The sequence below is a fragment of the Lolium perenne genome, chromosome 5, assembly GCF_019359855.2.
Source record: "Lolium perenne isolate Kyuss_39 chromosome 5, Kyuss_2.0, whole genome shotgun sequence".
Lineage (NCBI taxonomy): Eukaryota > Viridiplantae > Streptophyta > Magnoliopsida > Poales > Poaceae > Lolium > Lolium perenne.
In genome coordinates this window covers 8,987,985-8,995,348 of record NC_067248.2, presented here as the reverse complement: position 1 = coordinate 8,995,348, position 7,364 = coordinate 8,987,985, and the positions used below count along the sequence as shown (strand labels likewise).

The following is a 7,364-nucleotide window of genomic DNA, read 5'->3' as shown; positions in this document are numbered from 1 at the left end:
TATTGATTGCCCCTTAGCTAAGTTATTATGGCGTACTGTTAATTTCACATATGATCTTCCACCTCCAACCAGTATTACTAATATGTTTGGTAATTGGTTAAACGGAGTAGATAGACAATCCAAGGCTTTCATCCGGATTGGGGTTTCTGCCTTATGTTGGTCTATTTGGAGGGTCAGAAATGATATTATTTTTAACAAAAAAGTTTATTTTCATTTCTTGCAGGTTATTCATATGGTCTCCCACTGGGTCCAGCTTTGGGGCCTCCTCTCTCCGGAGGGGCAGCGGGATGCCATGGCTACTGGCTGCACACGGCTCCTGATGGTCGCTCAGGATATCTTGTGCCAGGCTGGTTGGCGACATACTAGGAGGCTTTGTTGAGTTGTACTCATAGTATGCGAGTCCTAGTTTCAGATGATGATTGATTGTTGGATCGATCATCGGTGATGAGTGCTTTGTAAACATTACTTTATGTTGAACCTTTATTTATAATAAAAGGCTGTGTGCATCTTCATGATGCAGAAGCCGGGGTATACCCCATTTCGAAAAAAAAAATGAGGTACGCAACTGATGCAGATGTCAGACGTGAGTTTTATCGCATCCAGCAGAAGCTTGCGCAACTCATATGCAAGGATGTGCTTCGTAGTGAGGGGTTGTTCTACTATGGCCCTTCTGTACCGAGTAACCGGGCATGGAAGAGCGGTTAAGACAATAGGGTGAAAACAGGAAGTTCATGACGCATCAAGGCTTCCTCCCGTTCCCGCTAAAGGATAAATCTGTATAAATAACTTGCGTGTCAGGGTATCCTCCCGTTCCCGCCAAAAGATTAACCTAAGTATGAGGCCTTGTTCTCGAGTTACCCCTTCTTTTGCTTCGTGTATGTCTTTATATGAGGCTTTTTAATGGAATTATGCAATATTTGTGTGTATGTATATTATCTATGAATTTGCTATACTAACTTATATTGTTTATCTTATGCATACAGATTCCGTCGTATGTCGTGTACAAAGGTAGGGTTCCGGGAGTCTACCACAATTGGGTAGACTGTCTGCGAGAGGTGCAAGGTTATAGAGGCTGCATCTATGTACATTACAACACTACTATGACGGAGGCGGAAGCTAGATACGCGCACTATCTAGCGGTAAAGAGGAAGGACCAAATGAAGACCATCATCATCATCGTGTTGCAGCTCATGCTCACTGCGTTTCTCGTCTATGTACTCCTATTTTAGATAACTAGCTACCACAACACAAAGTGTATTCGTCTAGTTTAGACTTGTGGTGTGTCGTATTCTGGATGAACCATGATATACTGATATAGTATTGTGATGAACTTGTGGTGTCTAATTAATGTGATGAACTTGATGTAGTATCACTGTCTAAATTGATATAGTATTATTATTGTCTAAATTATCACGCATGCTAAAATACAGCAAATCGGATACAGCCAATATGTACTGGCAGCTGCAAGAACACGCGGCTGATTACGTACTGGCAGCGGGCAGGGTCGCACGCGACAGAACAGCGTAGATAACAGCAGCGGGCGGGGTGCACGCGACAAGAACTATAGTGGCAGCAGGTCGAGTCCACATGCGACAGGACCTGTGATGACCTGTCGCGTGCCGACCCTGCCCGCGACTACTAGGTACCTAGCAGTCGCGCGGTACCTGTCGCGCGCACTGACACGTGTCAGATGGGGAAAACCGCACGCGACAGGAGGGCTATTATGCAGTAGTGTATGTAACTAGCAAATCTAGATGTGTTGGTTATTGTAAGTTAATTCCGAATATTCCCCTCTATGTCACCAACAAGTTTTTGCAGGTGATGACAGCAGTTTACGGAATACGTAGACTCCAGATATGCAATGATACCCTCTACCCTTTTTAGTTTTAAAAATAACTATTTTTTCCATTAATATCATCATTTTAGTAAAAAATAGTTTACTATAATATGGTATATTGTACCCTAATGTTCATCTCCTTGCATATCTACTATACTAAAGGTGAACAACTTCCTTTTTTACAGAGTTTTGATTTTTTTTGCTTTTAACGTCCAACTGGCACGTTAAGTTACTTTGTGATTAAATCCTATGTTGCTTTTTCTGGGTACACTTTTGGTATCCTGTGGGAATTTTTGTGGTTTTTTCCTTTCTATTGTGACAGGACTTCTTTTGGCATGGGTGGATGTAGCAGTTCAGTTTATGTGGTCCACTATGGTCTTGATTGTGCTACCACCTCAGTGTAGTTAAGCAGTTGGAGTTAAGATTTACAGACACGTATTATCTTTCCCGGACCTTCTTCTCATCTTCTCTTTTCTTTTTACCTTATCTTCTCATGTATAGCCAGGTCGGTCTCTTCTTCCACCTTATTTCACCCGTTGCCTGAGCTCCTCCATGCCCAATCCATGTGTCGTCAACCTTGCTCGCCTCCATGTTCGCTACTTCTTCCTTGCCGCAGGCCAGCCCACTCGCGCGATGTTTTACGCCCACCCGGATGACCCGCCGCTCGCCGCCTTTGTGCTCTCATGGCTAGCCGGCGACCTATACGTGTCCTATATCCTTCGCACCCTCCTCCCGCGTTGTTCCCCTACATACAGTCACGCACCAGCGATACGCCGCCTCCAGGCCCGCGAGGCCGCGCTCGATGGCTAGGTGGACGCATTCGTGCTCGGCGCCGAGGGCTTCAACACCTCAGCCTCTCCCACCTCCGCCCGGACTTCATGGTCTGCAACTTCTTCAAGGTGTTCGGCGAGAACCCATGGGGCTTCGCGGACCTCTTCATGAAAAAAGCCAGCCTCGGGGCGCTTGAGCACTGCGCCATGAAGTAAAGGCTATCATAGTGTTATCTCGGTTCTTGGTGAATAAATATCAAGTATGCATTTCAGGATATGATGTCATGGCTTAAGGAATTTAATTTGTGTCAAGGAAAGGCTATCTGTTAGCAGCAATATTCCAGTTTTGTATGTCAGAATTGTAGTAGTTTATTTTGCTGTTTAGGAATCCATCTGACTGACCTGCCTATGCCATTTGCAGATATTGATTTTGGAACAGGAGTCTATAGATGATCCGGCAATTCAGGCTGATTCCATCTCTCATGCAACACTATTGATGATCAGAGATATTGAGGGTCTTCTATAAATACTATTTTGGTTTTCAGTCCTCTGTCATGAACTCCTAATGCATTACAAACAACTTTGCATTAATGTATTATATCTCCTAATTTTCTGAATTCCGCAGGTGACAAGGCTTCCACTCGGGAAGCTTTCCGTGGATGCTTCTGAGAAGGTTCTTGGATGGGAAAGGTTAACTCAATTATTCTTTCCCTTCAGTAGTTTTGGTAAACAAGATGAGTTTCGACAAAAGCAAACATGCTGGTTGCTTGACATACTGATGAAGACCACACTACTATTTATACAAACATTTTATGTTTCATAGATTTGGGTTCACTTTATTTTGATTGCGTTTACAAGAAATTTGGTTCTTTTTAATAAGGATGTGAGATGTTTTTACCTTTAGTGTAATATAGAAAGCAACTCAACTAAGTAATGTTAATTTTTTATTTGGTGAATATATATACTGATAGAGATTAAAATTTTCATTTGCATTTATATACTTTTATCCTATTTCCCTGTTTGCACAATGATCTGTTGAATTGTTAGCGCAAAGGGGGTTAATTACCTCTTTCTTGCTTTGATCCTTTGATACAGGAATCTGATCTGAGGATACATTTAATTCATACTGTTGTGCATCTGTTTAATTGATAGCTTAAGCTACTACTTGGTCAGATTTTTGATTTCCCATCTTATTGGATGATTGCCCACTTATATGATTAATTTTTTAGTATTGCTTCCTGCATTTTTTTCTTTTATTCTTAGGATAGATAGATATATTATTTACATAGAAACACCAGTTTATGATCATATGGATCAAAGAAATAACACTCTTATTGTCTACAGTTACAATCTTTCCGTTAACGCAAAGGATATCAAACCAAAAAAAAGAGGTGATTGGCCAATTCATATTCCTTGGTGATCATGGTGTCACACTTATGGGTCATGAGGCAATCCTGGTTGTTGCAATAACAAAAGGAAAACAGATTATGTGCTGCCAGCCATAAAGAGGTATACATTGGACCTGGTTTAGTCTATTCGGCTTGAGGAATATGTTGACCGAGTGTTGAGTTGTTGGATTCATGTAATGGTCTCACGACTAGCACTCAATTTTTTTCATCATCCTAGTCAGACTATATAGTAGTTCTATTATGGAATTCACACATGCATGTAAACTGACTGGTGTGATATGTTTATTTCTCTTTGCAGTGCCACTAAGCGGAATATAGGTGTGCCCGATGGCTAAAAAAAGTTTGTGCAATTTCCTCTCAACTTCAGGGTGTTGTTGGAAAGAGTGCTACTATGTACATACTCAGGTACTTTCAATTTATTCACTAGCTTGGATGAGAAGATAACATCTGATTTGTTCCCTTTTACTAATTTCTCCCATGTCCACTTCTGTATATTTAACATTGTACTCTTCATTCACGTTGTGAAGCAGTTATGGGCATATAATAACTTTTGAGGATCCCGACTATTAAAGAAAGATCATTTGCGATGATGAAGTACATGTCGTGTTTCGAACTGGCGCTGCTGACATGTTTAAGATGATCAAGTTATTGGCTAACGACATAACTCATCTTGACTCAAATTGCATGCTTTTGTTTCCTATTATCTGCATTTGCGTGATAATGGTCATCTGAATTTACTTTTATTTTCAGAATTCTCAAATATATTATTTTCATATTGCAGTAGATCAAGATGGGGATGCAAAAAAAATTAAGGTGCCCAATACACTCCTCGATAAATCATATCTTAGGCAAGGGATATCATAAATAAAATGATTTTGAATGTTTTCATGAGCAAAAGGTCTGTTATGGTGTGAATGAACAGGGCCTCTTTGATCTAATCCATGCCATATTTTGAATGTTTTCATGAGCAAAAGGTCTGTTATGGAGTTCTGTATTTTGCCTAAACTATTTATTGCAGCCCATGCTATTAGTCCATACAAAGTTATTTAAATTCCGGTGCATAGTATTATTGAAGTTCCTTATGATCATATTGTATTCAATTTAACATACAACTAAAGAGTTTGAACTTTGAAAAGAAACTGAGATATCACTTTGTTCCATAATATAAGCTGTTTTGGCAAACTAAAATAGTTTGTCAAAATGGCTCATATTATGGAACGGATGGAATAGTCACTAGTAGAAAAAGGGGCTTCCGTCCAGGCCTTAAGTACCGGTTTCTGTTATCACCAGATTTTGGTCAAATCAGGAGGTGGGCCGTAAGAGAGATGGACTTGGAAGATTACACGTGGAAGATCTCTGAAGCGGCTTTGCACGAGGAGTTTGGGCTGGATTGCCCGTGTATCTTTAATTATGGTAGATTGTATCTTAGATTAAAAGTTAGAGTTTGTATCGTGCACGGTGGGGATTATTCCCACGTTAGAAAGTCCCCTGGACTATAAATATGTATCTAGGGTTTATGGAATAAACAACAACCAACGTTCAACCAAACAAATCAATCTCGGCGCATTGCCAACTCCTTCGTCTCGAGGGTTTCTACCGGTAAGCGACATGCTGCCTAGATCGCATCTTGCGATCTAGGCAGCACAAGCTCCACGTTGTTCATGCGTTGCTTGTACTGAAGCCTTGTTGATGGCGAGCAACGTAGTTATCATAGATGTGTTAGGGTTAGCATAGTTCTTCGCGTAACATGCTATCGTAGTGCAACCCTTGTATGTCTAGCCGCCCTCACACCTATCTTAGGTGTGGGGGCGGCACCCCGCTTGATCATTATTTAGTAGATCTGATCCGTTACGATTGCTCCTTGTTCTACAAGGATTAGTTTAATATCTGCAATAGTTAGGCCTTACAAAGGGGGGGAGGATCCAGCGGCACGTAGGGTGTCGTTCGCTAGTCCTAAACAGGATGTTCCGGGGATCAACTTCGTGTTGGTTTTTAGGCCTTGTTTAGGATCGGCTTACGATCACCGTGCGTGGCCGCGAGGCCCAACCTGGAGTAGGATGATCCGATTATGCGCTGAAAACCCTAAATCGTCGTAGATCTAATTAGCTTTATCTTGATCAAGCAGGACCACCATATATTCGTGCACCCCGTACGAATCATGGGTGGATCGGCTCCTTGAGCCGATTCACAGGATAACCTGAGAGCCGATCGAGGCTCGTATTTAATGTTTACGTGTATGCCATGCAGAAACTAAGCGAGGCATCTCCATCACCTTCCGACCAGGTATAGGTCAGGTGGCACGCCCTTGCATCAGCATCGGACGTGTGACCAGAAGGCTTTGCGGGCCGTCGCTCGGAGGGACCTCAGCCAGCCGCAGCTCTAGGTTGTTCCCGGCTCTACGGTGTTGCCCGTCGCTGCCCGCCGGTGGGTTTCTGACGACAACACATTCTGGCACGCCCGGTGGGACAAGCTTCTACATCAACCACATCGCCATCTACATCCGAGATGGCGGACGGCACGCCAGTCACCTACGAGGAGCTGCCCGACGAGCTCAAGAAGAGGTATGACGAGATCAAAGTCACCCTCGAAGCCGACCTCATCGGCTCTTTTCAGAGAACCCGTTCACCTGGCATCAGATGGAAGGGGTTCTCACCGCAAGGTGCACTCGATGGGATAGACCTCTCTGCCCCGTCGGAGGAACGCACCAGGTCCCTGCGGCGGAGATCAACTACTTGGTGGCTCACTCGCTACACCGTCACTCCGAGAACCTGGTCAACACGTTGGAGCGTGTCGCTCTTCGCGTGATCCAGGAGATCATGAGGCACCAAGTACTCGCCGTCGGGACCAGCTCTCGGGACGCATCAAGGAGAGTTGCCACTCCAGTCCCGTCCACCGCTGCCATATGCGTTGGCAGCACTGAAGTGCCGGCTACACCGGCATTCGTCGTCTACAAGATTGGTGGTGACCCTAGTGACTACCAGTTCTTGCCTGAGGCGCCTAAGGAGATCCCTCACGGGTACACGTGCACGTATGTGCCAGATTGTGGCAACTGGGCACTCACAAACCAGGCCACAACATCAGGGACTTCTGGGAAAACAGGAGGGACGTCAGCGACAGAGCTTGAGAAGCAGACGTGGCTGACTAAGTACGCCACCCCGACGAACCTCCAGAGCTCAGCTCCTGCAGTTGGCTCAGAGCTGGAAAAGCAAACATGGCTGGCTAAGTACGCCACCCCGGCGAATCTTCAGAGTTCAACTCCTGCAGCCAAGCACGACGGATCAGATCAGTACCATACTGAGAGACCAGTTCGGCATGGTGCCGAAAAGGAGGGCAATCGGCTATTCCAAG

At 44.0% G+C, this 7,364-nt stretch overlaps 1 long non-coding RNA gene across 6 annotated transcripts; it reads left to right on the top strand.

Annotated features, from left to right (window-relative positions):
* Positions 1-2,271: 2,271 nt before the first annotated feature.
* LOC127299024 (uncharacterized) lies at positions 2,272-5,559 on the top strand. 6 transcript variants are annotated; one of them, XR_011744539.1, is made up of 6 exons: positions 2,272-2,867; positions 3,029-4,116; positions 4,315-4,421; positions 4,547-4,660; positions 4,798-4,829; positions 5,307-5,559. It is a non-coding gene; the product is annotated as an uncharacterized lncRNA (long non-coding RNA). The 6 variants fall into 6 exon arrangements; XR_011744537.1 differs by having other exon boundaries at positions 4,547-4,829; XR_011744540.1 differs by lacking the exon at positions 4,547-4,660 and having other exon boundaries at positions 2,273-2,867.
* Positions 5,560-7,364: the final 1,805 nt, after the last annotated feature.